Source organism: Scyliorhinus canicula, chromosome 10 (genome assembly GCF_902713615.1).
Source record: "Scyliorhinus canicula chromosome 10, sScyCan1.1, whole genome shotgun sequence".
Classification (NCBI taxonomy): Eukaryota; Metazoa; Chordata; class Chondrichthyes; order Carcharhiniformes; family Scyliorhinidae; genus Scyliorhinus; species Scyliorhinus canicula.
The window spans coordinates 27957955-27981621 of NC_052155.1; the positions used below are offsets into that span (position 1 = coordinate 27957955).

Genomic DNA, 23667 nt, shown 5'->3' on the forward strand with positions numbered 1-23667 from the left:
AGCAATACAAAAGGACAGAAGGAAGAGAAGAAAGAAGACCGCGATGAAGACCTGTATGTTTTTAGTTATTGTTTTTGCATTTTTGCACGCGGACGCAAACCCTTTTTCCCCTATGACCCCCGCTGTTAATGTTTCCCATACACCAACTACTCAAAGATCAGTAATGAACAGCGATGACCAGACCTGGTGCACAAAAAAATTTATGAATTGGTACTCCCCATCATATGTTATTGAATCACTTTTGGCGATAGCAGTTCTCTGCATCGTAGTACAGACAATTAGGTTAAGGAAATGGAGAAGGAGCGCCTCCCGCTCTCGCGCCTCGACCATCTACAGGGTACAATCCCCTATTTTCGGCTTCCACCAGCCCCCCAACCCCTTGATGTGTAATGAATGATTTAATATTCAAGTTGCTGTTGTAAATAAAGACCTTTTCTGATGTATTGTGATGTTCTGAGCTCGACTGCCGAGCCAGAAATGGAACGTAATGATGATAATGTTTTAAGGATAGGAAGATAGAATGTTTAAATGTGTAAGGGAGTGTAGTTTACAAAGGATAGTTAGAAGTTCCCTAGTAATGCTTGTCCACTTTGACATAGCGCCAACCAGAGACTGTTAGATAAAAAGTTTGTGCCATAATTGAGGAAAGTGTAGAGGCCATGGGACTCGCTGAGATCAGGGAACACAAAGACACCGAACTTGGGTGATCCTTCATGATTTCTCATGAGGATCACAAGGAGGGAGTGTAGCCACCTGGGGTGGCCACTGCCCAACACAAAATGGAAGATTGCAGGGAAAATGGACATGTTGCAAAAGCAAGCAGCTTGCAAAAGCGCTCGTGTATTCTGACTACTGCAGAAACCAGACAGCACTGTGAAAGAAAACAAGTTAGCATACTAATGAGGCGATACCGGGTGATTCCCAGATACAATGGGAACAAGTTAACTCAAATCGATACATTGAATGGAAGGCCAGACTTCTCGGCGCCAAGAGAAGTCCAAAACAATAAGTCCCAAGAACCGCCCAGTGATCGAGGGACTGCCCCGTTATTGGGGAATTCAAATCAATCGATTGGGAAGAGACCCAATCGATTGCGAGTGTATAGAGGGTCTGCCCAGGTGGGCGCGAGACCCTGAGAGAGGTACAAGACAGAGACCCCGACCCCAGCTCTCTTTCTCTGCCAGCCTCTCTTTGACCAGCCAGCCCTTCCAGCAGAACACCGTTGCAGCAGAAGAACCTTGAGAAGGAGGGGCCTGGACAGCATCCGCCATCACGTAAGTGTCATACAGCGCACGCTACGAGAGTAGACACTCCTGACCCCCTTTAGTCCATAACTACTGGAAGCCTGCGGACCCAGGACAAAGCTATAGGCCGTTGTTCCCTGATCCGGCAGTCCCCTTATTCAGATAAGTATTTGGCCTATTAGTGGTAGGATTAGCCTAGTCTTATAGTTTTATCTGCATGATTAGTAGATAACTGTATTATAATAAATGTGTCTTGTTTGAACTTACTAACTGGTGTGTGGAGTTATTGATTTGAACTTGAACTTGAAACTTATGACGGTATCTTAACGATACCTGGCGACTCCATAGCTCAGGAACTAAACAGAGCCAAATTGAGTGTAAAGCACACTCACCCAGAACGACCAACATTCCCCAGAACTTGTGATTCAGATATGGTTCTCAATCGTGAACGTCTTAGCATTCACCACTACTTGGATAAGATTTGGTTTTCACAAATAAAAGAGAGAAGCTAATAATTATAACTTGAAGGATATCATCCAAAACTCTGCTGCCAGTATCTGAATTCACACCAAGTCCCATTCAATTTTCATCCCACTGACTTGCATTGATCGGGCCCTGATCCAAATCGCCTAAATTTTAAGTATTCATTTTCAATCAGAACCTACCATGGCCTTTGCCGTCCGAACATATGCCTGCAATTCTTCAAGGACTCTAGTGTTCCTTCAACTGACATTCCTGCATCCTGGGATTTTCTTACCCTCACTGCTGGTCTTCAGCTATACGAGGTCTTAGGCTCTCAAATTCACTCCTTAAACCTCTTAGCCCTTCTTCTCTAAGGTGCTCCTTCACATTCCATCTCCCAAACCATGCTTTTGGTCACCTGTGTCCTGTTTCTTTGTGGCTCTGTTAAATTTTGTCCAGAAAAAACTCCTGTGAAGCATCCTGGGGCATATGCACAAGTTGTTATTGGTATGAGCAAAATTTGAAATTGTAGACCAAAAGGAATCCCAGCATTGAAATAAAGAGGTTATATTCCAGTAATTGACCACAAAATCAATCGTGATACTTTACTGTAGCACTGATGAAACATTACACGTTGGCATCAATATAACTAAACATTAAACAGAGGCTCCACCTGCCAGTGCCAGGGATTCAGGTGGACATCAACATTAAAACAGCATTACTCAAAGAGCAGGAGGTTGTAATGGCCTGCCAACTTTCTCAACCACCGCCACAAATAGTAAATTCACTGATGTTAGCAGAAGACATTTTGTGCACAAAGTCCACATTTGCCAAAGTGGCTGCACTCCAAATTAATTAATTGCATAGGACATTAGACTATTTTGGTGACACGGAGGGCCAAATGTAATCACTGCTCTTCTTTGAGTAGGGCCCATAATTTGACATCTCATCTGAAAGAGGGTAATGCAGTGAGAATCAGCCTAAATTATAGGTTCAAGTATTTTGTGCGGTGTTTGAAACCACAAACTTCACAGACAAGAATGCTACTGACATTACTAAACCAAGTGACTTATGCAGGCAAACTCAAATGGGTCATCATTTTCCTTTAAGATGCCCTTACTGTGGGGTAGTTACTCTCGCTTCCATTTTGACATCCAAGTTACAGTATCTGGTTCCCATGCATGCCCTGCTTTACATCAGATAAAAGTCCAAATCAATGGCAATTTCTAGGCGCAACTTTGAAATATAAATTGTATGGAGGTGCTCAGCATCACCCCCCTCTACTCCATTAGGAGTTGGGGAAGGTGACCCTGGAATTGGATAAGGTTCGGCGAGGTGGACCAGGTGTGGATTGGATGACTCACGCGTAAAGTGGATCTTCAGGACCATTTGTGAGGTTGGTCATCCATGGTCAAGTCCCTGTGCCTCGAAGATGATGTTATTGATGTTGTTCAATTGTTACAGACCCTGAAACAGAGAGCCCATTTAGGCAAAGAAATGTCATTGCTGCTGCATTGAAGCACAGAAACCATGGAGCGAATTCTCAAGACAGCCATGGAGATGGCATCACCTTGCCACTAATATCTGGTACAGATATTCTGCAGTGATACAGTTATCCGCAAAGGCTGATTAATGAACAGGCCACAGTCCTTACCCCATCCACTCGCCCTCTTGCCACCCATCTACCTGGATGCACCCACACAGTTAACCTTTAACCAGGCCCCCCACATAGTCACACTGTTATATCATAACACTGCCAAAGAGGGAGCAAACCAAGTACAGTCAGTGATCACAAAGCACAACATGTACCTTAGAGTGACAGCCGCTACATCCATTGCACCAAGCATTTGCACAAAGCCATTTTCTCCAGCACACCCCAACAGTAATCACTGATGATGCAGTGCATGTAAGCGTACAGAAATGAGATTATTTTAATCTGAATGGATCATGATCCTTTTCATCTTACATTTTTATTGATAATGTGTCACAGAGGAAGGGACGAGTCCAGCTGTCCAATGCTTTTCTGATCAGGATCATCAAGTTTCAGTGAAAGAGTTCAGAAGAGAGTTGCTGTACATTGTTGGCTGGTGTAATCCTCCTGCAATGGCACAGAAAACCTGAATTCAAACTGTGGCTTCTGTGAGCACAGCAGGAGACCATCATGGATTCAGTGCAGGAAAAGGTTCAGTGGTCTGCAAGGTGAGCAGCTTGGCTCATCCACACAAAGATCTAAGGGAAAGGTCGCATTTGGATGCTGCAGCTCAGGTGCAAGATATGGCACATATAAGCCTCAAAGATGAAGCAAGATTTATGCGAGAGATGTTCATAGAAAACACATGAATGAGCACAGTGATACATGAAATATCTGCATATGCCATATATCAGAGCAACATAAATTAATGTTGTCCTTGCAGTCAGAAAGAGTGAAGAACAATATGATGACCTGGTCTTGGTGTGCTCAGTCTGACTGAGAACAATTTGCTTGGTTAAATAGAGGGCCATGGATATTGTCCAAAGTGCTTAAGCAGTTGCCTGTTGGTGAATCACCATTAGCCGGTGTCAAAGGTGATGTTAAAATCACATGGTAGTAATGGTGGAAGTCCACGGTCAGTTCACAAGAGCACAAAGGAACGTTGGTATGAGAAGGAGTCCAATGATGTGGGCAGCACGAGCATGATTAAATGCAAAGGCTTGCAGAACGCGTTTCCACAATGAGAACGTCTATAACTAAATAACTGAACGTTGACTCAGGTTCTCTCTCCACAGATGCTGCCAGTTCTACAGAATTGCCAGTATTTTGTTTTTTCATTTCAGATTTCCAGTATCTGCAGTATTTTGCTTTTATCAAAAGGTTGTGAGTTTGCTTTCCACTCCAGAGACTGGAAGATAAATATCTAGGTTGAATTTCAGTGTGGCAGCACTTCAGGTGTCACCTTCAACATGTTAAACAAATACTCTGGAATAGATTCGATGGCAAGATTCCATGGCATGATTCAAAAGTGCTTAAGGATTTCCTTAATCCTGTGCACACTTTAGAGATAGAGGGTCTCTATGAAAGTTTTTTTAAAAATCCTTTCATGGGTGTGAGCAGCATTGCAGGAAGGCCTAGCATTTGTTGCTCACCCCCACTCACCATCGAGAAGGTTGAACTGCTACAGTGCTTTTAGTAAGGGAGTTCCAGTATTGTGGCTGTGTGACAATGAAAGAAAGAGGACAGATTGCTGAAAAGAGGCACACTATCAAGCTTTTTGTCCTACACTCATCAGATCAAAAGCAAGAATGCCAAATTTCAAACCATCTCACAGCAATTTATACAACAGGAGAAAAGGGTGTTGTTTGCTTGGCAAGTCAACCTAGGTTGGCTGGGGTGTAGCAATGGAAAAAGAAACATGGAACTATAGTTTGCTTCCAGCTAACTCAAAAAGGTGCAAAGCTTGAACTGGGTAGCATGGTAGCACAGTGGTTAGCACAGTTGCTTCACAGCTCCAGGGTCCCAGGTTCGATTCCCAGCTTGGGTCACTGACTGTGCAGAGTCTGCACATTATCCCTGTGTCTGCGTGGGTTTCCTCTGGGTTCTCCGGTTTCCTCCCACAATCCAAAGATGTGCAGGTTCCGTGGATTGGCCATGCTAAATTGCCTCTTAGTGTTCAAAAGGTTAGGTTGGGTACTGGGTTACGGGGATAGGTGTGGGCTTAAATGGGGTGCTCTTTCCAAGAGCCGGTGCAGACTCGATGGGCCGAATGGTCTCCTTCTGCACTGTAAATTCTGATTCTAAACATATCCCTTTAATTTGAATGTGTTTATGTGAATGTATGATGAGCCACAGAAAGAGCACAATTGATTATTTCAATTGATTGTAAGTGTAGCGATTAGCATACTTGGGATTGTTCAGCAAGTGTTGTCCAATCACAGAATCACATCCAACAGTTTTGCAGGAACAACCTGTACTGTGTTTACTACAAACAGCCAGATGAACATGCCATTTGATTTGATCAGCCAATCATTAGGATATGTATCCCAAGTTCCTGGCATCGCACTGGCACCCGCACACGGCATTGCACAATTGTGTGGTAGGTAGAATGCCTTTATGGACTGACAGCAGCATCCTATTAGTAAAAAATATCACTTGCGTCAGTCACCACTGCATAACTGCAGCAGCATGAAACGGCTTGCTTAACTGGTTCAAATGTTTGGGATATTTTACCTTTCTCGGATAATTTGGAGTAATAGCCCATGGCCAATTTGCGAGTTTGCGTGAACAATGATCTGATCCGGATAATCATTGTCCTGCTAGATAATTTTGATGCACTTTTATTTCCGTATTGACCTTACAAGGCAAGCAAAGGCTAATGCCCTGTTTACGAGATTGCTTATAAGACCAGTTTTATAGTGCATGGAGCTATAGGAGTCCCAATGCGCATGCTGACCAGTAAAGGTAGGCTTCTGGTAGACAGAAGTGAAGAAACCATTAGTGGATTTCTGAGCTAGCTTGTCAGGAAAAGGAGCTTGTTAGATGCTCTATCTCAGAAGTGAGCACAGAATTATGGAACTCCTTACACACTCTTGTAGCTGCTACCTGTCAGTCATTTGGCTAAAGATAGCGAGCAATTAAGCTTAGTTATCTGCACACTAAGCCGACAGCAGTTCATTAACATGAAGTGCAAAAAGTGAGCAAATTAGTTCCAGTCTTCAAAGCAAGACAGAGCAATGTACTGGATTGAGGCAAATAGCAACAAGTCGCAATCACAATGTGACAATTGAAGAAATCTAAGTATGTAAGGGTTTTTGTCCCACCAATATTTAAGCCACTGGTACAATCTTAATCTAGAAATACTAAGTGACCTACTGTGACTTCACTCGTAAAAATAATAACCATGCCTTTTTATTCCTGCACCTCTCCTCCTCACTCCAGTGCATTCTATACTCTCTACTTTCATGGAAAATTTTGCCAAACCCTTCCAGCCACAGAACCAATTTGACCGCCAAGAAACAGAGGGTGGGGTTCTCCCTTCTGGGAACTACGTCCCCACGCCAGCGGGAAAACTGGCGCCAACAGCTCCAGAAAGTGAGGAATTCTCCAAATTCCAGACAGTGCTTAAGGGCTGGCGCTGCAGACGCGGAATGGCCGGCGTATTTTTGCGCAATGTGCAAACCTGTAGGCCTATTTCCGTGCATGCGCTGGTTTTGTTTCTCCGTGCCGGCCACCGGGTAATATGGCGGAGCCCTACAGGAGGCCCGGCGCGGAGGAAAGCAGGCCCCACAGAAATAGCCCGCCCGCAGAATCGGTAGGCCCCGGTTGCAGGCCAGGCCACAGTGCCCCCCCCTCCCCCAAGGACCACCCATGCACACTTACCTGCCAGGTCCTGCCGTGCGGGACTAATTCACGCCGGCAGGACTGGGCCAAAACTGGACGGCCACTTGGCCCATCGGGGGTCCGGAGAATCACCGGCGGGGCCACCGTCAACAGCTCCCAACCGGCGTGGCGGAAATCCCGCCAGCCGTCGAAAAACGGCACTGGAGAATATGGCAGCCGGCATCGGGGCGGGATTCGCGCCTCCCCCCGGGGATTCTCCGACCCGGTGGAGGTCGAAGAATCCCGGCCAGGATATTGAAAAGTTATCAAAAAACTACCTTGCTCTTCAACTTTCATAACTATAGGGCGGGCCAGGGTCCTGGGTTTGATTTCCGCTTGGGTCACTGTCTGTATGGAGTCTGCACGTTCTCCCCATGCCTATGTGGATTTCCGCCAGGTGGGAGGAAAAACACCGCAAGACATGCTTGTTGGGTGAATTGGACATTCTGAATTCTCCCTCAGTGTACGTGAACAGGAGCCGTAGTGTGGCGACTTGGGTACTTTCACAGTAACTTCATTGCAGTGTTAATGTTAGCCTACTTGTGACGCTAATGAAGATTATTATTAAAGCACAAAAAATGACAGGTACAAACAAAGATGTTTCTTGTCTTATATGTACACATTTAATAAAAGAAAGAAGTCTTGTTATTCAACAAATACTTCCAAGTCTTACCTTCTTACACACATAGCCCACGCATAAGTACCCTTGGGCCACTACGTTAGAACCCAGTTTGGGAACCCCTGGTTTCTGCACTGCATCTTAGAAACTTTTGTCGTGGTCTCGGAATCCATCACACATTCTTTTCCATTTTTTGACTAGCTTCTCGTTAAATTAGCCTCCTCTTTTCTGCATGTGTCGCATTCTTAAAAATATCTGCCTCTTTCTGGACTAACTCAATTGGTACTTTAACATATTTAAAGCCGAAGACATGGATTAAAAGGCAGGTACCATGCATCAGCCTGCAATTGTCAGCTTTCTCTCTGCCTTCAATGGTTTTTCCAAAAACCCTTCACTGACCATGGCTAGCAACAGCAGTAAATGGAATTTAACAACATAAAGGATGCGAGGTGTTCAACAACAGGTTGAAATCTGCCTAAAGACAGCAGTAGACAGTATTCAAAATTAATTATGCTTCTCTCCCACTAACGAGATTAGAAGGCTGTTTAGACAAGAAGATAGCTTATTAGGAGAAATAGCTTATAGACAATTGCGAAGGTATACATATGTCAGTGTATAATCAAGGAAGTTGATAGGGCAGACAGCAGAATACAAAGAAAGCACAATCAAAGAGGACAAAGGCATAATTGGCCCAACGATCAGAAGCCAGAGAGGCAGTTAAAGTCTAGCAGTCTCGGAAAAAAGACAGGCCAGTTTCCAAGCACCGAGTCTGAATGTTAGTTATTCCAGCTCGCAGCCTTGAGGTCAAGTTTACATGAAACAAGCCTCTGCCTTAGAGCCAAGGCAGTGCAGAAAATCTTTGTAATGGCTGTTTTAACTATCTTGCAGAACCAGAAAAAGATGTTTCCCAGACTGGAGTATTGTGCAGTAACTATAAGCTGGTTGTTTAATTTGGATATTGTTTGGGGAAACAGAAAGTCTTACGGAACTCAGGTATCACAAGACATATTTTGGAACATGGGCTACATTCTATATAAACTGTGCGTTTAGGTTTTTAAAAAAAAAAATAGAGTAAATTATTTTTTTCCCCCCAATTAAGGGCAATTTAGCCAATCCAGCTACCCTGCACATCTTTTGGGTAGCCATGATGGGGAAATGCCAGTGTTGGACTGGGGTGAGCACAGTAAGAAGTCTTACAACACCAGGTTAAAGTCCAACAGATTTGTTTCAAACACGAGCTTTCGGAGCAGTGCTCCGAAAGCTCATGTTTGAAACAAACCTGTTGGACTTTAACCTGGTGTTGTAAGACTTCTTACCATCTTTTGGGTTGTGGGGGTGGGACTCGCGCAGAACGGGGAGAATGTGTCTCCACACGGACAGTGATCCAAGGTCCGGATCGAACCTGGGACCTCGGCGCCGTGAGGCAGCAGTGCTAACCACTGCACCACCGTGCTGCCCTGGTGTGTTAAGTAATTCATCTATCGTAATTGCATGAGAGTAGAATAGTTTTGGTCGGGTGTATTTGTCTTTTTGTTTACATTAATAAAAAGTCTTTAATAATTGTTACATGACAACTGGGATGTTTGCTCTCAATGGGGTTTTAACTCGTCTCCTCACACAAAAAACACGATACACCACCCCACACAAACTGGTGTTCCAAGTTGGAATACCCTCGCGGGTAACATCAGCATGCTTCATGTCACTGGTGTCTTCCTGCCCCAGTAAATATCCTTAAAATGAACTTAAATGTCTTAACTGTTTTTTATGTCTTACTATATAAAGTTAAGTATTTGGTTAAGGGAATTGAGATCAGGCTGAGAGTAGGAGGTTACTGCGTGAGCATGTGTCCATTTATACTCGTCGTTTAGTCGGACAAAACTGGATTATTGCTGAAAAATATATATACTTTTTTAGAAAAGCTTTTTGTTGTGCACTCATCATTCGATTCAGTGATTGGACAACATTTGCTAAATAATCATCAGTGCGCTAAGAAATACACTGACAACCAATTTAAAATAGTCAGTCAGGCTTGCAGTGTGTTGCATTTGAATGTACTGGAAGCTACATATATGGCCCTGTTCTTTGCACACATGTGTTTCAGCTAAAAATAAATGACAGCCATTTCCTGGTTCATTCCTCAGGGCAATGTGTTGAGCAGAATTAAGCTGCCTGGTTTAAATATCAAAAAAGGGCTGGCAGTTAACTGTCAGTCATCACCATCTGTGAATTCTCCATGGCAATGTCTCTACCAATCAAGAGTCCATCTGCCAACCGAGGAGCACTCACTCTCTGCAGTATAAATTTGATAATTTCCCTTGCATTGTATTCATGCAAATATCCTGATGAGTGCAAAATGAAAAGTTTCAACAAAAAAAATCTCACCAATTTATGCTCATCTGAGAATGCGATATGGCATTTATGAGTAAAAAAAAAAAAAGAGTCTGATGATCAGGTTGGGAGCCAGCATGAATTCATTTCATAGTTTTGATGGCTGTCAAGAGCTTCCCAAACATATACAGGATGTTTGTTTGAAGAGATAGATTTGGCCAACCTCTTTACTTGTGCTATTTCCTGATGTGTAACTCTTTATACCCGATGTGTAGTTCTCTATAAACAATGTGGCCATATTTCTCTACCTTGCTGCTTAAAATTAAAAATTCAATTTTCTTTAAGGAATTGAACAAGGGTGATATCCTTGAGCAAGTCCAACGCCTTCCACTCAGATTACAGATGCTGACAAATCTACTAATACACCAGGAGTTAATTAACAGAAGAGGTTTTCAAACAAAATATGATACCACTCAACAATTGGTATTCAAGGTATATATCCAATAACAAGGCATGAGATATTTAATGGAGCTTCACTAATCTGCAATTCCGACTTTGACAGAATCGAGGTCCAGGAGCTCAAGCTGTCATTAGACACCGCAAGGGGCAGCCTTCAAGTAGGCCAAAAGCAAAATGAGTATTTATTTTTCAAAGTTTATGCAATGGGTCCTAACTTGGCACTGTAAAACAATGGTGGCACTGTAAAACAGTGGCTCTTTTGAAGTAGAAAGACGACTAGAATCAATTCAATGCGGAGGATTACAGGTAAGGCAATAAATGGTCAGATCAGGTTCTGAAAAAGGGTCTAGGTAAGAAGGTGAAATAAACACATTTCCTTCTTCGTATATTTTTTGGATTAAATGTCTTTTCCAGATCAGCATGTCCTTCTTCCTATATTTTATGGATTAAATGCCTTTTCCAGATCAGCATTTCCTTTCATTTTACTGTTTGGATTAGTACATTCAAAAATTACCACAAGAAAATAAGAATCATATGTTCCAAATACATGCTTTTTTTCATAGAATTTACAGTGCAGAAGGAGGCCATTCGGCCCATCGAGTCTGCACCGGCTCCTGGAAAGAGCACCCTACCCAAGGTCAACACCTCCACCCTATCCCCATAACCCAGTAACCCCACCAAATACTAAGGGCAATTTTGGACACTGAGGGCAATTTATCATGGCCAATCCACCTAACCTGCACATCTTTGGACTGTGGGAGGAAACCGGAGCACCCGGAGGAAATCCACGCACACACGGGGAGGATGTGCAGACTCCGCACAGACAGGGACCCAAGCCGGAATCGAACCTGGGACCCTGGAGCTGTGAAGCGATTGTGCTATCCACAATGCTACCGTGCTGCCCCTTTTTGAAGGTTTTTGGAAGGTTTTTCTTTGGAAAGTTAGTTATGCCTGTACGAAGGTTGAAATCATTTAGAAAATTATTTTTCTAACTTTACCTTCACCACTTTACTGTGAGCTAATTTTGATTGCCTCATTTTATATCGAGGGTCACCTGAATCAATTTTCTTGGGAGATTGTTGATTTTGAGACAGATCATTTTGTGACGTACTCTTCCCCAAATATCAAAAAGGCTAATTCAAAAGTTGCATCAATTTAAAATGGGTTTTCAGCACTGAACAATAGGCGTCTCACTGACTGGAGCACTGCTCATTAACACAGTGAAGTTGTTTCAAACTGAAATTATTTTCAAAAGTTTGTTCCTTCCCATGTGAAATCTACAGAAGATGCAATTTCCACAATAATTGCTTGTGTGATTGGCTTTTGTCCAACCACAATTGCAACATTCATAGACATATCATATTGCCTTCTTCATCAAGCAGGTGTTAAGTCTGGGCAGCACGGTAGCATTGTGGATAGCACAATCGCTTCACAGCGCCAGGGTCCCTGGTTCGATTCCGGCTTGGGTCACTGTCTGTGCGGAGGCTGCACATCCTCCCCGTGTGTGCGTGGGTTTCCTCCGGGTGCTCCGGTTTCCTCCCACAGTCCAAAGATGTGCAGGTTAGGTGGATTGGCCATGATAAATTGCCCTTAGTGTCCAAAATTGCTGGAGTTACTGGGTTATGGGGATAGGGTGGAGGTGTTAACCTTGGGTAGGGTGCTCTTTCCAGGAGCTGGTGCAGATTCGATGGGCCGAATGGCCTCCTTCTGCACTGTAAATTCTATGTAAAAGTCCGATGAAGCAAGCACCGCAAAGGGAAAGAAACAGATGTGATGCTACAAGGTGACAACGTTGCTTTACTTCATTTCATTATAATTCTTTTCCCTGTAAACTTCACTCAAAACCTTTTGATGATCGTATTGCAAGAGTGAAGAATTTCTTGTTAAAACTTAAATAAATGTAATGGCGAAGACCCAAGCACAGAAGGGGGAAAAAGTATTTGCTATAGGTTTTCTATCTGGTTTGGAGAAATAACCTCCTCTCTCCTGTGAAGGACACAGCAGCTAGACTGGGCGTGTGGTAAATGAAAAGCAATACGGCGAGGTGGAGGGGGGGCGGGAAGGGAATCTACTTCACTCCACTCTCAGCAATCTACCTTCCATAGTTGGATCTGCTCATTACAGTATTAGCACTGTTGCCTCACAGCTCCAGGGATACGGGTTTGATTCGCAGCTTGGGTCAATATCCGTGCAGAGTCTACACGTTCTTTGTGTCTGTGTGGTTTTCCTCTGGGTGCTTCAGTTTCCTCCCACAAGTCCCGAAAGACGTGCTTGTTAGGTAGTATAGGACATTCTAATTCTCCTTCAGTGTACCCGACACTAATAAAGATTATTATTTTTATTGATATAAATGACCATCACACAATTCTCGTGCAACAAAGTCCCACCTTCACACGGAGGACAGCCTCCATCATGTTGCGTGGCACTACCACTGTAAATGGGGTAGATTCAAATCAAATCTAATAGCTAAATAAAATGGGCATCCATGCAACACAGCCATTAGCAGCAGAATTATGCTCAACCACAAACTTTAATCTCATAGCTCAGTAAATCACTCAGTCACTCAATCATTATCAAAGAACCCTGGATCAATTAGGTGGTTCAGGAATAGTATCAGGCATTCCTGAAATGGAGGTTCAAACCTGGTGAAACAACAACAATGGACCATGTGCATGCCAAGCAGCTCAGTAGTGGAAGTAACATGCGAAAGACAGAGATAATCCACAACACCCCCCCCCCCCCCACCCCTCGAAAACCAACGGATCAGACCAGATCAAAGCTCTGCAAGTCCTGCCACATCCAGTTAGAGTCATACAGTATTCAGCACAGATAGAAATTTTGCGCATCGTGTCTGTGCCAGCCATCAGAAATCTATCAATTCTAATCCCATTTTCACTTGGTCCATGGCCTTGTAGGCTAAGTCTTTCATGTGCCCTTCTAAACGCTTCTTAAACGTTGAGCGTTCCCACCTCTTATCATCCTTTTAGGCAGTGAGTTCCAGATTCCAACCACCCTCTGGGTGAAACGGTTTTCCTCAAATCTCTTGCTCCTTACCTTAAATCTATGCCGTCTGTTTATTGACCCCACTACTTCGGGGAAATGTTTCTTCCTATCCAAATCCTTTAATTTTGTACACCGTTGATTGTACACCCTTCAAAGGAAAACAACCCGGGGTTTTGGCAAAGGTTGGTATCATGACCAATACAGGCCTGGAGGGCCGAAGGGCCCGTTCCTGATCTCTTTTGTTCTTTGTTAACCAACACCTCTTCATAGCTGAAACACCCAATCCAGGCAACATTCTGGTGAATCTTCTCTGCATCTTTTCTGGTGCAATCAAACTAGAATCCTTGTGAATGGTGAACATTTAAACAATTGACGGGAGGAGGCAGCTCCACAAACATTCCCATCTTGAATGATGGCACAGTCCACCATGTCAATGCAAAAGGGAAAGACTAAAGTGCTTCTAACCATAACTATACTCAGCTACAAGTGCCGAGTGGATGATCCATCTCGGCCTCCTCCCAACATCTCCAGCATCGCAGATACCAGCCTTACACTAGACACACCAAAAGCAATGAACCCCGACAATATCCCAGCAGTTTTTCTTAAAACTGGTGTTCCAGAATTAGCTAAGTCCCTAACCAAGCATTTTAGTACAGCCTGGCCTGCCTGCTTCTGAGGATGCTGGAAATTATATTGTGTTTTCCCTTTGATTCTGCATTTTTAGCTATCTGGTTCTTTTAAATTCCTCAACTCTAGAAATTAGCATGTGTGTATACCTCCACTAATCTGTCATCTAGATAATCTGTTTCTACTAATAGGGCTATTTATACCTTATTCTGTCTAGATGTCTGTTAATCTCATTACTGAGAAAGTTATATCTCATCAGGCCTTTTGAATGCTGTCGCTAGGCAGATCATCCCATCATGCCTTGTTAAATTTGTTTTACTGCTGGTACCAGGCAGATCCATGACCGTTTCAGAGTGGAATGCTCCAGCGAGTTTCAGAGTGAAATGCTCCATTGCAGAGTTTTCAAACAAAAGTCTAACACTGATTTAGAAAAGGAGAATCAGGTCAGGAGACCAAAAGTTTTCATGAGCATCTGACAGGAGCAGGGGTTGGGGCATAGACAACTGAAGACATGGTCAGCAACGGTAGAGCAATTAAAATCAGGGATGCATAGGAGGCCAGAATAAAAGGCGAGTTGTGGGGCTGGAGGAGATTGCAGATATAGGAGCCAGCGAGGCGCTGAAGGGATTTGAAGACAATGATGAGAATTTTATAATCAAGACTCGCTCTCACCAAGAATCAATGTACGTCAGCGGGCACAGGGGCTTATAGGGGAACGGGACTTAACGAGAGTTCAGGCTGCAGAATTTTAGAAAACTTCAAGTTTATGGAGGGTGAATAGGACAGCCCAGGACAGCGTTGGGATAGTCAAGCCTGATGACAACAAAGTCATGAATGCTGAGACAGTAAGGAAAGAAAAACTTACATTTAAGCAGGGCCTTTCAGACAAGGCATCCTAAATTGCTCCACAGCCATGAAATAAAATACAGACACTGTTTCAATGTAGCAAATGAAACAGCTGATTTGAACAGAGTAAGATTCCATGCCCTGGCCAAACCAAGCACCATTTGCCTCAGCTACGAAAAGAGTAAACTCATCAGGTCCTTTTGAAATTTTCAAGAACTCAAACTTGCGAATTACATTTTCAAAAGGCCATTTAATAAGCCAATACACTGCCTTTTGGATGAGATACTAAAGCTAGGCCATGCCTGTCTCCACAAATGGGCATAAGATATCCCTCGGCACTTTCTAAAAGCAAGGAAATGTTTTCTAGAGCCCTGACCAATAGTTATCCCTCAAGTCAACATCACAAAAACAGGTTACCTGGCTATCATCACATTGCTGCTTGTGGGAAATTGTGTGCAAAATAGTTGCTGTGTTTCTTACATGACAACACTGACTACACTTCAAAAGTACTTCATGAATTGTAAAACACTTTGGAAAATTCTCATGAATCGTGCCAAATCTTTCTTGCCTTTGGATCTCAAAAACCTTTAGAATCACTACAGTGCAGAAGGCAGCCATTCAGCCCATCAAGTCTGCACCAATCCTACCTAGGCCCACTCGCCCGCTCGATCTTTAAGCATGGTATACGAGTAAAGAATACTGTACAGTATTCCCATGGCAAGTGGATGCACAAATGAGTAATGCTAGGGCCCAGTATAATTGCGCATGTTCTTCTGCTGCTAAGCGTAACTATTATCATCAACTGGGACATAAATATCCAAAACCTCATGTTTAATCTTAACTCGGGATGATTTCAAAGAACATTAATATAGTCTTAAAATTCAAACCAAATTTTCTTCCTGTCAGCAACATCTTTCTACCGTGGGAAAGAACTTTGATCCCCAACATACTGAACCATATCATGGGCAGCTAGCAAATCGACGCCAAGAACTCTCCAAAAAGTAAAACAGTTATCAAGCTTCATGCTTTTCTAGCGGCTGCTTGTTACAACACTGGAAGAGGCTCGGGAGTGGATTGCTTATCCTCTTATTCATAAGGGCCAAGGAGAGCAAAGAATTTCTCAGAAAAAATATTAAACAAGAACAGGATTAATATCATAGTGTTATTTCTAATCTGTTTCAGCATTGCTGTCCCAGAGAGTAAAGATCCAGATTTAATAAACCAGTATTGGCAGGCTGTAAGTGTTTAAGCAGCACTTTGTTAAAAGAACACAAGAGATACTAGCATTCTCCCACATTCCTCCAGACTGTTTGAGCAGACAATATATCTAACAGTCCAAAACCAAACTACCTGTCCCAATGTTCATTTCATTATGTAGCCTAAGAAATTTCAGCCTAGCTCAATAGTCCAGAAATAAAATTTGAGATCTTACCATGCAATATTTGATGGGAGACTCATCCGAGTCTAGGATTAATTCCACAAAGTTGAACTTTTTCAGATATGGCAATGTCAACTAACATTTATTATTTTTCTGCATCAACACTTCAATCTGAACAGGCCAAATCCAGATTATAGGCTGGATCCGCTGGAACCCACTTGCAGTGCAAGCATTCATGGTAGTTAACAAGCACGGTTAAGTGTGGAGTTTAGAACACCATTGTTCATTGTGACAAAGCGAAGGGACAATAAATGTATACCACATATCAATTATCTTCAGATGACTACAAATAGCCAAAGATTTTATATTAAAATAGATATATTGAAAGTTTTATAGCTCCTCCCGAATGGTACCTTCAAATCCTTAAGAAAGGGTTCATGATTGAGCATTTTAGTTATAATTCTAGACAATGGTATCCTAGTTAGCGGCAGTTTAATTTTGTGTGTTAAATATGTTTCAGGTTTATTTTAACAGATTTAAGGGAATGAGATAAGATCGCTCATCTCACTTATGGTCTATTAAATATTTTCATTTCCACTTTAGTTAGGATCAATTATTTCAACTGTGCAAACATCCGAAATTTTAACATTTGCATCAAAAAGATTCCTTCATATCTACATAAACACAATTAAGAATAATTATGTTTGCATTTATATAGAACATTATCACATCTGTTAGTTTGGAGTGGCACGATGGCAACATTGCTACCTCACAGTGCCAAGGACCCAGGTTCAATTCCAGTCTTGGGTGATTCCCAGTGTCTGTGTGGGTTTCCTCCGGGTACTCTGGTTTCGTCCCACAGTCCAAGAATGTGCAGGCTAGGTGGGGTTATGTGATTACAGGGGTAGGGCGAGGGAGTGGACTTAAATAGGGTGCTCTTTCAGAGGGTTGGTGCAGACTTAAATCAGCCAAATGGCCTCCTTCTGCACCGTCGTAATTATATGATTGTATATGTCTCCTAAAGTGCTTCAGAGCCAGTGAACTAATTTGGAGTGGAGTAAAGGGATCGTTATAAATGTGTCAGACATTTTGTACATTGCAAGGTTTATGATCAGAAACAAAAGAACTCACCAGTTGATCTATCTTTCATGGTGGTAGAGATTGAGAGTAGAAAGTTGGCTCAGGTTCCCTGCTTTTCCCAAATATTGCCATGGGACCTTTAATGTCTGGAAATAACTTTGGTTTAGCATCTCATATGAAGCATCTCAATACGGACTAGGCTGTGCACTCAGTGGGTCTTAAACTCAGAAGCTAAATGTAATTAATGCAAAGGCAGATCCCAGATATCACTGCTCAGCGGACATGAATGGTTAAGATTATTTGTACCAGAAATGAAATACACATGTTTTTACTCAAAGGAACAGCTGGCATACTTTAATTACAACAAAGCCATTACAAATTAAGGTTACAGTAGAATTTGTTTCATGAAATGCACAACTTTGGCATGTAAGCCACCATTCTGAGTTTCGAAGGAACCATCTGTTCAGGAGTTCCATTTGCTATCTTACTATTTGCACTACAATTTGTGGTTGCCAAGTCTACAGTCACACGCTACATTTGCATTCTTCAAGTGATCATTGATTCTGCCTGCACACAAAGCTGGTGGTTAAACTGAACTCAACTTCACATCAACAAAAGTTCTTACTTAAAAAGATTTTGAATTACTTCAACTTTGTGGCTTTAAAAAAAAACCTCAATATATGAATGCAGCGCAGAAGTGAAGCTCGACAAGTTTTAAATTAAAAGCAGCCACGATTTTTTAAACAAATCACAAAATTTAAAAAAAAACTGCATGCTTGAAAGGTTCAGTGCTTTAACCTGCACATCAGAAATAGTTTTACCACGTGCTAGGGCTTCAGTGTTCTGGAACTGTGCCATTTAAAATGTGGGTCAATATCAGGGCACAAGAAATATACATGGGAGATCTTTTAAATTACATAGGAAACACATTTTCGAGCTGTGAACCTTGCCTAGTATGAGAATATCCGTTTAAAAAGTGTCAAAAACACAAAATGACAAACAAAATTGCTGGCGAGGTTGTGAAAGTTGAACACTTGCTTTTGTTTGTAAATGGGCAAGAAGGGCTCAGAATTTCCTGCGACAGAGAGGTTGCCACCATACAAAGCAAATCTTGGGGTGTGTGCGCGAAAATGTGAAATTCTCCATTTTGACAGGAAGAAACATTATCTAAATAGTGGGAGATTGCCGAGCTGTGGGGCACAAAGTGGTCTGGATGTCTTAGTGCATGACTCACAAACACAAGTACAGCAAGTAATTAGGAAAGCTAATAGAATGCTATTGTTTATTGTGAGGAGAACGGAATACAAAAGTTTTGACCGGGGGGGGGGGGGGGGGGGGGGGGGGGGGGGGAAGAGGGAGTTATATTGCAGTTGTACATGACACAGGTTGAGACCACATCCGAGTACTGCGTCCTGCACTGGTCTCCTTATTTAAAGATGTAAATGCATTAGAGCCAGTTCAGAGGTTTTACTAAACCTCTGGGCAGCACGGTAGCACAGGTGGATAGCACTGTGGCTTGACAGCGCCAGGGTCCCAGGTTCTATTCCCCGCTGGGTCCCTGTCTGTGCGGAGTCTGCACGTTCTCCCCGTGTCTGCGTGGGTTTCCTCCGGTTTCCTCCCACAGTCCAAAGACGTGCAGGTTAGGTGTATTGGCCATACTGAATTGCCCTTAAGTGTCCAAAAAGGTCAGGAGGGCTAATTGGGTTACGGGGATAGAGTGGAAGTGAGGGCTTAAGTGGGTCGGTGCAGACTCGATGGGCCGAATGGCCTGTTCCTGCACTATATGTTCTACCTGCCTCTTTGTTCTATGTTCCTAATACTCTGAATGGGCAGGTTGTCTTAGGTGGGATGATTAGATGGGCGAGGCTTGTAGCCACTGGAGTTTAGACAAATAAGAGGTAACTTGAAAATGAAAATCACTTATTGTCATGAGCAGGCTTCAATGAAGTTACTGTGAAAAGCTCCTAGTCGCCACATTCCGGCGCCTGTCCGTGGTGGCTGGTACGGGAATCGAACCGTGCTGCTGGGCTGCTTTAAAAGCCAGCGATTTAGCCCAGTGAGCTAAACCAGCCCCTCTGGTTGAAATCTTTAAGATCCTGAGGGTCAATGTGGAGGGGATGTTCCTCTCATGAGAGAATTTGGAACTAGGGGGTCACTGTTTAAAAATAAGGGCCGCCTATTTAAGACAGATGAGAAGAATCTTTTTCAGAGCCATGAGTCTTTGGAACTCAGCTGGAAGCAGAGTCCTTGAATGTTTTCAGGGCAGAGGGAGATGGATTCTTGGTCAACAATGGGGTGAACGGTTACTGGGGATAGGCAGATTGTTAGTCCGATTAGCCATGATCTTACTGAATGGCAGAGCAAGCCCAAAGGGCTGAGAGGCCTACTCTTTCCTGCTCCTAGTTTGTATGCAAATGCTGATCTAGTTGTGTTAACATTTTCCAGGAGAAATATGAATACATTGCTGATGGGATTGTGACAAATCCAAAACAACACATCTGTTCAGAAGTGGGCCAACAGGATAACTTCATTAGTACAGGCAGACCTTTTGAAGGCTCTTGTCACATCATTTGCAGGTTCTTGGGCTGGAAATTTCACGACTGGTTCATTGGAGTCAAAGTAGACACCATGACATTTTAATCAAGGGCAGTAATGTGATCAAATGTAGTATTACAGACCCCAGTTGACATTTACTTTCTAAAGATCCAATTCTCCCAAGTGCCGCTAACACAATGATCTGCTCACTGATGCTCAATTTGGGTTCCTCCAGAACTATCGGCAAGATACCAGAATACCATCAGAAGATACCAGAATACCATGTCTTGAATGTGATTTGTTCTGTCACACAAACCAACGAAGTACAGCCAATTTGCTCACAGCAAGTGCAAATACAGAGAAATGAGTAGATGGACATGTTTAGTAATGTCCGCCAAGGGATAATTCATATCCAGGACAAACACAGTTAGGGAAGCATTTTATTTAAACTTTTTGCAAACTTAACAGCTTGGTCTGCTAGTTTTTAAAATGAACGAGATTTTGTGAGTCTTCACAATCATCGAATAGAATCCCTGCAGTATAGAAGGAGGCCATTTGGCCCATCAAGTCCACGCAGACCCTCTGAAAGAGCACTCTAATATACACCCCCACTCTATCCCTGTAACCCCACTTTATCTTTGGTTAAAAAGGGCAATTTAGCATGACCAATCCACCTAACCCGCACATCCTTGGACTGTGGAAAGAAACCGGAGCACCCGGAGCAAACCAACGCAGACACGGGGGATGAAGGGGCTGTTTAGCACAGGGCTAAATCGCTAGCTTTGAAAGCAGACCAAGAAGGCCAGCAGCATGGTTCGATTCCCATAACAGCCTCCCCGAACAGGCGCCGGAATGTAGCGACTAGGGGCTTTTCACAGTAACTTCATTGAAGCCTACTCGTGACAATAAGCGATTTTCATTTCATTTCATTTCAGCTTATTGGCAAGAATATCTGAAAGCGAAAAGATTGGTAGGTTGCTTCTTAAAATTTTCAATAATGGCGATAACTTTGTAAACTTTTTTTAAAAAGAATGACTTTAGCAGATGCTCTTTTCATTTCCTACTTTCCTCAGAAAGAAGAGCCACAGCCTTGATAAGTAGGAGCAGCTAAGTATTTCTACTGTCTTAAATATTCTCTCAACTGGAGAAAGCAAATGTAACGGGGTAATTTAGGCACAAGTCATGGCAGGGCACCTCGGCCATGTAGAATGCAGGTCCAGTGCAATGCAGGAAGTTAGGGGCACTTCCAGTGTCTAGGACGAGCACATATGCAGAAAGCCCCTTCAGTTGCAGGGACTCAAAATCTACATTTCAAAGTTGGAACTGTGGCTGGAGTTAGTGTGGAGCATGTACAAGGGTGTGATCTTAGTGGATAGCACATACAGCGAGTTGGTCGCACTGCAAATAAAGTGTGGACAGGCAGAAAGACAATGGGTGACTGCCAGACAACAGCAAAATAAATCTAGTACAGGAGTCCTCTAGGTCCATCTACCCGTGAACAAATTTTTCATTTTGGACACTGCTGAGGAAGATGGTTTCTTAGGGGAATGCAGCAAGAACCAAGTCTGTGACACCATGAGTACTCAACTTCACTAGTGGGGGTGGGGGAAAAAAAAGAATGGGAGGACAATAGTGATAGGGGGATTCTATCTTAAGGGGAACAAATAAACATTTCTGCAGCTGCAGATGTGACACCAGGGGCTGGTTTAGCTCACAAGGCTAAATCGCTGGCTTTTAAAGCAGACTAAGCAGGCCAGCAGCACGGTTCGATTCCCGTAACAGCCTCCCCAGACAGGCGCCGGAATGTGGCGACTAGGGGCTTTTCACAGTAACTTCATTGAAGTCTACTCGTGACAATAAGCGATTTTCATTTCATTTCATTTTCAGGATGCTATGTTACCTCTTTGGTGTCAGGGTTAAAGATGTCAGAGTGGCTGCAGGACTTTCCAAAGGGGTGGGTTAAGGACGAGGTCCTGAAAGAATATAGAGAGCTAGGAAACAAACAAATTAAAAAGCAGGACCTCAAAAAGGAAGTAAACTCATGATTACTCGCAGTGCCTTGTGTTAACAGGATCAGGAATAGAAGAAGAGACAAAGTGAATGCATGGCTGGAGAGATTGTGTAGGATGGAGGGACTAGGTGGGGAGAGGGTTTAAATTAGAGTGGCATGGGGATGGTAAATTGAGCAGAGAGAAACAAGAGGGGGAAACAAGAGAGGGAAACAAAGATATAAATGAAAGACAGAACAGTAGATGGCAGAGGAAACACGGGATATCAGCAAATAGGGCCATAGTACAAATAAAGTGTAAAAAATGTTAAAATGGCAAGTCTAAAGGCACTGTATCTAATTGCATAGAGCATTCACAATAAGGTAAACAAATTAATGCAAATCAATGTAAATGGGTACGAATATTTGTGATTATGGAGGCATGGCTGCAGGGTGACCAAGGCTTGGAACTGAATATCCAACGTTATTTGATATTTAGGAGGTAGGGTGGCGAGTTAGTAAAGGATGAAATCAATGCAATAGTAAGAGAGGATATTGGCTCAGAAAACAAGATGGATAATCAATCAATATGGATCTAAGGAGCAACAAGGGTTGGAAAACATTAGTGGGAGTTGTCTACAGGCCTCCCAATAGTAATGGTAACTAGGAGATGGCATTAAACAGGAAATTAGAGATGCGGGGGGGGGGGGGGGCAAATGGCCTACTCCCGTTTTTATTTTCTGTGTTCCCATCTCATTTTCGAGAAGGGGAAAAGGCTAATGTCAGACAAAAGATAGAATAAAAGGTGGCGGCATTTTATCTTCTGAATAATTTTAATTGATTTTCATGATTTCTTCAGAAAGAAATAATAATCCTGTTTCAGGAAAAATAAATGGATTGTAACATGGTGTGACAGGCGGTACGGTAGCACAGTGGTTGGCACTGTTGCTTCACAATGCCCGGGTCCCAGGTTCGATTCCCAATTTGGGTCACTGTCTGTCGGAGTCTGCGTGCGTTTCCTCCGGGTGCTCTGGTTTCCTCCCACAAGTCCCGAAAGACGTGCTGTTAGGTAACGGACATTCTGAATTCTCCCTCTGTGTACCCGAACAGGCACTGGCTTCACAGTAACTTCATTGCAGTGTTAATGTAAGTCAACTTGTGACAATAATAAAGATTAGATTATTATTGCTTTTGAAAATACTACTGCTTATTCAGCAATTAATTCTAATGAGCTCAGCAAAATAAACGTGCGTCATCTGGTGACCCAGGGCCCTCCGTAATCAACATCTCCACCTGCAGAAAGACGACCAAGTACAAAATAAGGAACTCTGCTATTGCCGCAGTCTTGGAGAAGTACAGCCATAATAATAAACTTTCAATGGTTTGATCAGGTTTTAGGCAAACAGGGAGAAAAATAACTACAGTGACTCACTTCCCCCATAACTGTTTCTGAAGTAGTCTACAGAATCATAGCAACTACAATGCAAGTTTTCAGGAAATTCCAGGTCATGGAACGCTGTCACTGCTCACACCACTGCAGTGACAAAAAAGCACCCCTCAAGGTTACTAACTGGTTGAGACATCAGTACCATTTCATTTGTACTACACCATTGCTGCTGAAGCTAGTGATAATATACAAACAATCACCATGGGTGGGATTTACCGACCATCCCATAGCATGTTATTCAGCGGGGAGGCGGTCTGCCAGCGGGATCGCCATTGAGCATTGGGAAACCCGAGCGCCAG

At 43.0% G+C, this 23667-nt stretch overlaps 1 protein-coding gene across 11 annotated transcripts in view; it reads right to left on the reverse strand.

Moving 5' to 3' along the window:
• The window catches only part of LOC119972293 (protein tyrosine phosphatase type IVA 3-like), a 154864-nt gene that overhangs the window by 52805 nt on the left and 78392 nt on the right, over positions 1-23667 (reverse strand). For 3 of the 11 annotated variants that reach the window (XM_038808762.1, XM_038808765.1, XM_038808761.1), the window contains exon 2: positions 3071-3173. The exons of 5 other annotated variants lie outside the window; for them this stretch is intronic. The gene's annotated coding sequence lies outside the window, so the exon portion shown is untranslated. Of the gene's footprint in view, positions 1-3070; positions 3174-3672; positions 3697-16373; positions 16527-23667 lie in introns of those variants that run through there. 3 more of the 11 variants (XM_038808764.1, XM_038808763.1, XM_038808767.1) reach the window with 3 other exon arrangements.